The 7,343-nt window shown below is 45.7% G+C and overlaps 1 long non-coding RNA gene across 1 annotated transcript in view; it reads right to left on the bottom strand.

The window, feature by feature from the left end:
* Positions 1-4,635, bottom strand: part of LOC125323624 — a 49,556-nt gene extending 44,921 nt beyond the window's left edge. Inside the window, exon 1 of the long non-coding RNA XR_007202584.1 lies at positions 4,539-4,635. This is a non-coding gene — a long non-coding RNA (uncharacterized LOC125323624). The remainder of the gene's footprint in view (positions 1-4,538) is intronic.
* Positions 4,636-7,343: the final 2,708 nt, after the last annotated feature.

A 7,343-nucleotide genomic window follows, 5' to 3' on the forward strand; every position in this document is an offset into this window, starting at 1 on the left:
AGTTGCAGTACAAGTCTATTCACAGTGAAAAAGGAAGCTTTTAATGCTGAAGGGCATTGTAATGCTCCAAGACCCTGGTGTTAAACGTAACAGGGGAAACAAAGACTGAAAGTAGGATGTAAGCTAAGAAATATATGGATATAATTTTCCTTTAAGAGAAAAAAAGTAAGTTTATTAATTCAGTCATCTGTGTGTATTTACATGTACCTACTTTACCAAGTTTCCCATTTTTATGCCACCCAGGCAAGTCCCCTTTTATGAATGTCTACCTTGGTTTTTACAAAAACTCTTCCCACATTCTTCCAAGGAGAACAAAGAGGTGAAAGGTTTTTCAAAGTTTTCCTGTCCTTCTCACTTCCCCTAGGGGTGGACGGAGAGCTGAGGAAGGAGCAAAGCTTATTGAGAAGAAAGCTCCTGTTTTTACTGTAATAAAAGGTGACAATCTTATCATGTATAGATGCTCAAATGATGTATAGACAAAGGACGTTTGCAGTGAAGATTGCCATAGGCAAAACAGCAGATCTAATCAAAAGCTCTGCACGCACGGATGTAGCCAGCCAGTGGGAAAGGAAAGCATTCGCAGCACAGAATCTGGAATTGCTCTTCTGTCTCTCCATAGCTTCCCACCAGAGCTCAGGAGAAACCAGGAGCCTTAGTACTCCGGGCAGAGAGGTGCTGAGCCAATGCACGAACTCTATGACTGTGTCACAGAATCCTATTAATGTAATAGCAGCTTTACTTTTTTCTTTGTTTGTTTGTTTGTTTTTTCATGGAAGCACATGCTGCTATCTACCTTCTTTCACAGAATGAGGTGGTGCTTGTATGGCAAGTGCTGTAAAAATACTTCTATTGTACAAAATAAATTACAGATCAAACATATACATAAAAAAATTACTAACATTTAAAACATTTGCATTTTCAAAACAGATTAATAAATGTACACGTCCTCAAATTCTCAAATTACTGGAAGACAGGACACAAACCACAAGAAGTAAAACACTCTCAGCTAAAGCTACTGCAGAGTTCCTCCTTTGCCCCGTTGAGAGTAACTGTGCTAACCTAGGTGTCCCAGAATAGAGGTATTACACAATCTGTGTGCTCCACGATCTGAGAACAATGCCTGAGAACAATGAAGCACAGAGAAATGTGTTAAGGTACTGTGGCAGACACACCTCGGCACTTTTTCTGTTAATTTTTGTTAATCTGCCTGGGGGAGGAGAGTGTTTTTATCTAGTAACACAGGTATTTTAAACTGTACCCTCTTTTGGAACTGTCAAAAAACAGACAGCATGTAAGTCAACACGTGGGGACTTTTGTTTGGTAGTTGGTTGGTGTTTTCTCCTGTATGCCTCTGTCTCACCTTTTTGCCTGTTTAGACTGCAAATTCCTCAGGTGGCAGGACACAGTACCACAGTTTACACAGTGACAAGCACAGTGGGATCCAGTTTTTACTGGGTCATGTGAATTGTCATGAAGCAACAAGACAATAAAAATAATAAAAATAACAGTAACTTACCACCCACCACTGTTGTAGAACCCTGCAGAAACCAAGGGCCAGATACTCTAAGAGGACAAGCTGGCAGGAGGAAACCTGCACTGTGCTCCTCTACGTGACAGGTGATATCATTTGATTGCAGACACCTCTCCTCCTCCCAGTGTCCTCATTCTAAAGGTGTAGCATAAAATGCATCCCTGGGCACAGAAACCACCAATAACCCACCAGATCTACCTCAGCTCAACACGGCAGTAACACCCACTACTCCAGCCCCCACAGCCCCTCCAGGCGTCAGTATGAGGAGCTCTGCAGTCTGGCCAGTGCAAGACAGACAACAGGATGTTTAATGGTCTACACTGCTGTCCGAGCCAGACACATGAGCTGAAACTCTGTCTCTCCACATGCAACTTGGATATCTGGCAAGTCTCAGTGAGACACATTTTCCTCTTGGCCTCCTTTCCTTATTTCTAGGCCCAGTGTTCATATTCAAAGGAGCAGAAGTGGGGGGGGGGGGGGGAGCAGAGGGGTGGGCACACCAAACAAACGTTTTAGTCTTCAGAGAAACAAGAAAACCAGAGGGAAAAGAGGATACATTCTCAGAAAATGTAAAACCTGAGGAAATTTGCTTGTCTTCAGGATAAAAACGGATTGGGAAGGGGTGATGGGGACTGACTAGCACTCAGTAGCACATCATCAGAGGCAGGGAAGAGACATCAGGCAGGGGGTTGGGAAGCAGCAACCAGCTGCCCCATATGGTCAGCTCTTGGTAGGCAATTTGATTTTCATTTTCTCTGCTGATTGTGCTCATCCCTGTGGTATCTGGATGGAAAAACAATGGAGGAGATAATAGAACAGGATTGCCCAGGGCATTTTTAAGGGCTTGAGAGCCGTTCATTCATAGATCAAATCTAGGCCAGAATGGATGCAGGTAATCTGCTGAATGTTGGTTTATATGAAATGTTCCAGTGGTATTTCACAAGTATCCACATAAAAATTTAATAATTCACAACTTTCTTAGCATTCTCAGCAGATAGCTCAGCCTCCACAGCCTCTCAGGTCTCCACAGCCTCTTAGTACTAATGACTTAGCTCTACAAATAAATTTAAGAAAGCAAGTCTATGCAGGTTCCAGGTGTAATTGTGGTCTATTCCAAAAAATGGTTTGAGGCAGTGACGAGTAAGGTAAGGTGTGGGAAAGATCCCATGATTGTACCAGTTCTGACAATAAAAGAAGCCCTTCATTCTCCTAGGCTATTAATCTGGTACCTTCCGTGAGCACAAACCTAGAAGAGCTAATTTAGATACTTGACCTTCCTTTGTCTTCCATGTTCACAGGATAGTGAGTGAGAATGGCACTTGTATATCCCATATTCTATTGCAGCAAATAGAGAATTTATTATCATTGTCATCATAATTTTAAAATAAATGAATTATATCTCATAGGAGAAGAAATCCTCATTCTATTATAAAATGGTCATCCTCAAGTGGTCATGTTATCTAACACTGCCTTTCCACCAATTTTCTTCAAAGACCACCGAAATACACATTGACTTTTATATATATATATATAAATTGGAGGCAAATTATAATGAGTATTTGCCAGAATATCCAAAAATGTGCCCCAAAACATTTTTACTTTAAACAAACACTGGGCAAAAACTCTAAAGATAGAACAAGTGTTTCCTATTTCTTATTCAGAATGGAAATCATCACTGCAACTGCAATTCAGCTGTTGATAAGGATGTTCAAACAGCTCATGGTGAGACAGCATGGCCTGTGTTTACCTGAGAGGCAGGAAACCTCTTTGGCCTTACATCTGGGAGGTCCTTCCTCCCACTCTGTCTCCCTGTTTGAAAAGCTGCCTGTTAATGAGGATCTGCATAAATTCATGCTCTACATGGGACTTGGACACACCACTGCAATGCCATTAACAACAACAGTTCTGAATGATGCAGAAACCTTTAGCAGCAGGTAGGGAGAGCCATGCCAGAATGCAAAACCAGAAGAAATGGCAACTCAACAAGAAACTTGAACTGATCGGAAGGTTTGCCATTTGGATAAAAACATAGCCACCATGGCACAGCAATGCCCCATTTCTATGATGACAACCAGCATATAATCATGCCAGGGATGTTCAGCCTTCTGCCAGCAGCTTCTCCCAGCTCTTCAATTGCAATCTCCATTTTTGCATGTGCATGTGTACATGGACACATGAATGGAAGAGAGGCCGGATTTTATTGCAATGTGCAGGGTGGGTGATTCAAGCCTCTGTGTAGGAAGTTGACTCACCTCCTTCTGAGTGAAAAATGTTCAACACAATTGTAATTCCCTCTTTTTCACGTAAAGTCAGGCAATATATACAGAACCATCCAGCTCAGTATTTCCTAAACAATGAAAACGTGCCTAGAAAGTTTAGCTTTGAAACTTGTGACTGCAACAAAACAGGTCTGCACCTTCATGCCGGGTATCTCGAATCCCTGTGACTCGGCAGCAGGCAGGAACGGGGGGGTGAAGTGGGAGGGAGGAAAAACAAGTTGGCTTGGGGGGGAGAAGGGCGAGTGTTTTGGGTTTATTTAATAACGCACTAGTAAACAGCTCAGGCACAGAAAGCAGTGCAGTGAGAAACGGAGCTATCCTTCGGAGCCTACTGCTTTAAATTTGCGCGCTGTAGCTTGAAGCATTGCACAAACTCTCGGTCTGCTGACTGCCTCCCTGGAACACAAACACACGGGTGATTGGGAAAGCTGTTTTCCAGCCTGCCCTCCCTCGTTTCTGCCGGGCTGCTTTTGGTGCTTAGTTATTTTTAAACAAGTCGTGTACATGGGGAAAAAAAACAAGCAAACAAACACAAAACAACAACAAAAAAAACACGAACAGAACCCACACATCTTTAATCAACACCTATTTCCTTCCAGGACCCTATGATCCTCTATTGATTCTCATTAAAATGCTTTTCTTTTTCTTTGCCCCCTCTGCTGATCGAATTTCAGATCAGCCAGGATGTGCAGCTAACCTTCCGGCACAACTGAACCCAACTGACTCACCCAGATCAAAGGCTCGGCGCATTCATTAGAGCCCAGCACAGCCCAGGCAGGATTCGTAATGCAACAGCTCCCTTTGCATTGCAATTAACGTGGGGGAGAAGAGTTCTTATTATTTTTATTTTTTGCAAATGTTCTGGCTTTTGATTTTTAACCCGGGGGGGTGGCTTGAGGGGGGGGGGGGGGGGGGGGGAAGAAGTGGTGGGAGGGAACGAGAACAAAAGAGAGATCTTTTTACCCGAGGATGACGTCAGTTTGATGTTACTGACAACTACTGATGCACGTGGAGCAACTGCAGGCAGATCCCCCTTCCCACCCCCCGCCTCCCGGCACTTCTCAGGGAAACAATATGCGGGAACAGCCCGCGGGACCCGGGAGCGGCTCCGGGTCGCTCCGCCAAGAGCCTGAGCGCCCGCGCCCCGCGGCCGCCAGCAGCGGCGGGAGGGGCGGAACAGCCCCGGGCACGGCGCGGGGAGCCGGCTCCAGCCCCGGAATGCTGCTCGCTCCCGCGGGGGACGCGGGCCGAGGACACCGTCCCCGTGCCCCGGCTCCCGCTGGGCGCTCCCTGCCCCCTCCCGAGCCCGGCCCCGCGCAGGCACCGCCGCGCCCCGGCAGCGCTCGTTCTGCCGCGGGGAGCGCGGCCCCGGCCGCCGGGGCGCGGCCGCCCGCAAAACCCGGCCTGGAGCTCCGGAGCGGCGAGGGGTGACCTTCGGCTGCTTCGGTGGCGTCAGGAGGAGGCGTAGGTTCGGCGGAGAGCGCTCCTCCGTGGGGTTAAGGGCGGCTCGTAGCGTCCCATCGCCGGGTCCAGCTTCCGAAAGTCACAGCTGGGTCGGAGTTGAGGTCTGTCTCGCCGAACCCGTCACGGGGCTCCCGCACCCTCCCCGGCAGGCCTTGTCCGCTTCACCTGTCTTCAACATGTCTGAAGTAAAAAATCTGTGTCGGTTTGGTACGAATTGCCAAGGAGGTGTAAAATGGAACAGAGAAATCAATTTTTGTGCTGCATAAAGGATCACAGAATCACATAATAGGTAAGGTTGGAAGGGACCACAGTGGGTCATTGCTCCAGCCTCCCTGCCTAAGCTGGGTCATTCTAGAGCATATGGCATAGGATTGTGTCCAGATGATTCTTGAATATCTCCAGTGAGGGAGACTTCACAAACCTCTCTGGGCAACCCGTTCTAGTGCTCCATCACCCACACAGTAATGAAGTTTCCTCACATTCAGGTGGAACTTCTGTGCATCAGTTTCTGCCCACTGCTCCTCATGTCCTAATGGTTGGCACCTCTAAGAAGAGCCTGGCTCCAGTTTCTTGGGAACCCCCCCTTCCCCCTTAAGATATTTGTACACATTAGCGAGGTCCCCTCTCAGTTGTCTCTTCTCCAGATGAACAGGTCTGCCCTGGGCATAGACCATGCTGCCTTGAGAGTGCTGGGTACCAAGAGCCATGGTACCCCACGGCCCCTCACTGTAGATATCCCATAGACCCTCACTCGGGAGTCGGGGCTGAGGCAGTGCCTGCTTTTGGAAGCCTTGAGTTCCTTTCCTAAAGTGCACACAAATGTTCCCCTAAATGCCATGAAACTCGTCTGAGCCTGCTCAGGCTGGGATCCTGCACAAACCAGCCTGTCAGTTCAGCAGAGGTAAGACTTGGGTATGTTCTGGCAACATCATTTCAGGTGAGCCAGCCAAAAGCTGTCCATCGATAGTCACCACTGTCACTCGCCATTACCTCTTCAGGGATTTCAATGAAATGGGAGTATTTTTTCGTGTGTGGATATTACCCCTCCCTGAGCTATCTTCTCCTGTGTGCAATATGTTTCTTCCCTTACAGATTAAATTTCATCCACTAATTGACAAGTACACATCTTACTTGGAGTTCTGCCCATTTTTGACATTGAGCATGTGGCTCTTTTTGAACAAGGTGTAGCTGTGATTTACACCAGTGTGCAATTTTTGCTTGTTTCCTAAATGTAGTTTTCATAATACTGTGTTGTCAGCTCTCATGATTGTTTTGTGAACTGATGTTCTGTGGTAGAGATTCTGTAAAGTTCCAGTTCCACAAGTCAAGTAAGAATTTTGGCTTTCATCTAAAAGGAAGAATTCTGTTCCTGGTCCTCTTATTTGCAGCAGAAACTTATGTTGTGTGCCGTAGCAGCTCTGAACCAAAAGGAAAGGAGACATAAATGTATTATTATGACCATCATTGGTATTGTTTTATTTTAGCTCTCTTGATACTTGTGTCCTTGATTCTTTATAGCCTGGCAACACTTAATATAAGACACGGATAAAAAGACTTGTGCAGCTTACACAACCACTTGTTTCTCTGCTCGGATCTCTCCACTTTATTTTAAGGTGAGACAAACAAGCATTATTCCCTACTGCTTACACTATTTACACTTACAGAGTCATGGTGGTTCTCTCTGCAAAACCAAGGTGTGTATTTATTCTTGTGTAGCTTTGAGGGACTGTAGTTTTGGCAGCTGAGTTTATGTTTTTGTCTGGATGATTTCTGTAAAAATAAGTCATTTATGATTTTTACAGGCTAGTATCTCAGTAGAAGGCTGTGTTGTACTACAAGAGAGATGCCATTTTCTCTAGCTGTTTATAGCATGCCATAGCTTTTCACAGTTTGCCGTGGGAGAGATCTTCAGGAGTTTTTCAGTCCCTTTTGTTCTCAGACATATTCATACAGAATGTACCAAGAGGGAGAGATGTTTGTTAACAGAGGTTTACTTTGTTTCATCTTATTTTCCGTCACTGACAAACATCCCACATCCTCTTATATTGTTCCATACCTATTTAGCAAAT

Source organism: Corvus hawaiiensis, chromosome 3, assembly GCF_020740725.1.
Source record: "Corvus hawaiiensis isolate bCorHaw1 chromosome 3, bCorHaw1.pri.cur, whole genome shotgun sequence".
NCBI classification, from domain to species: domain Eukaryota; kingdom Metazoa; phylum Chordata; class Aves; order Passeriformes; family Corvidae; genus Corvus; species Corvus hawaiiensis.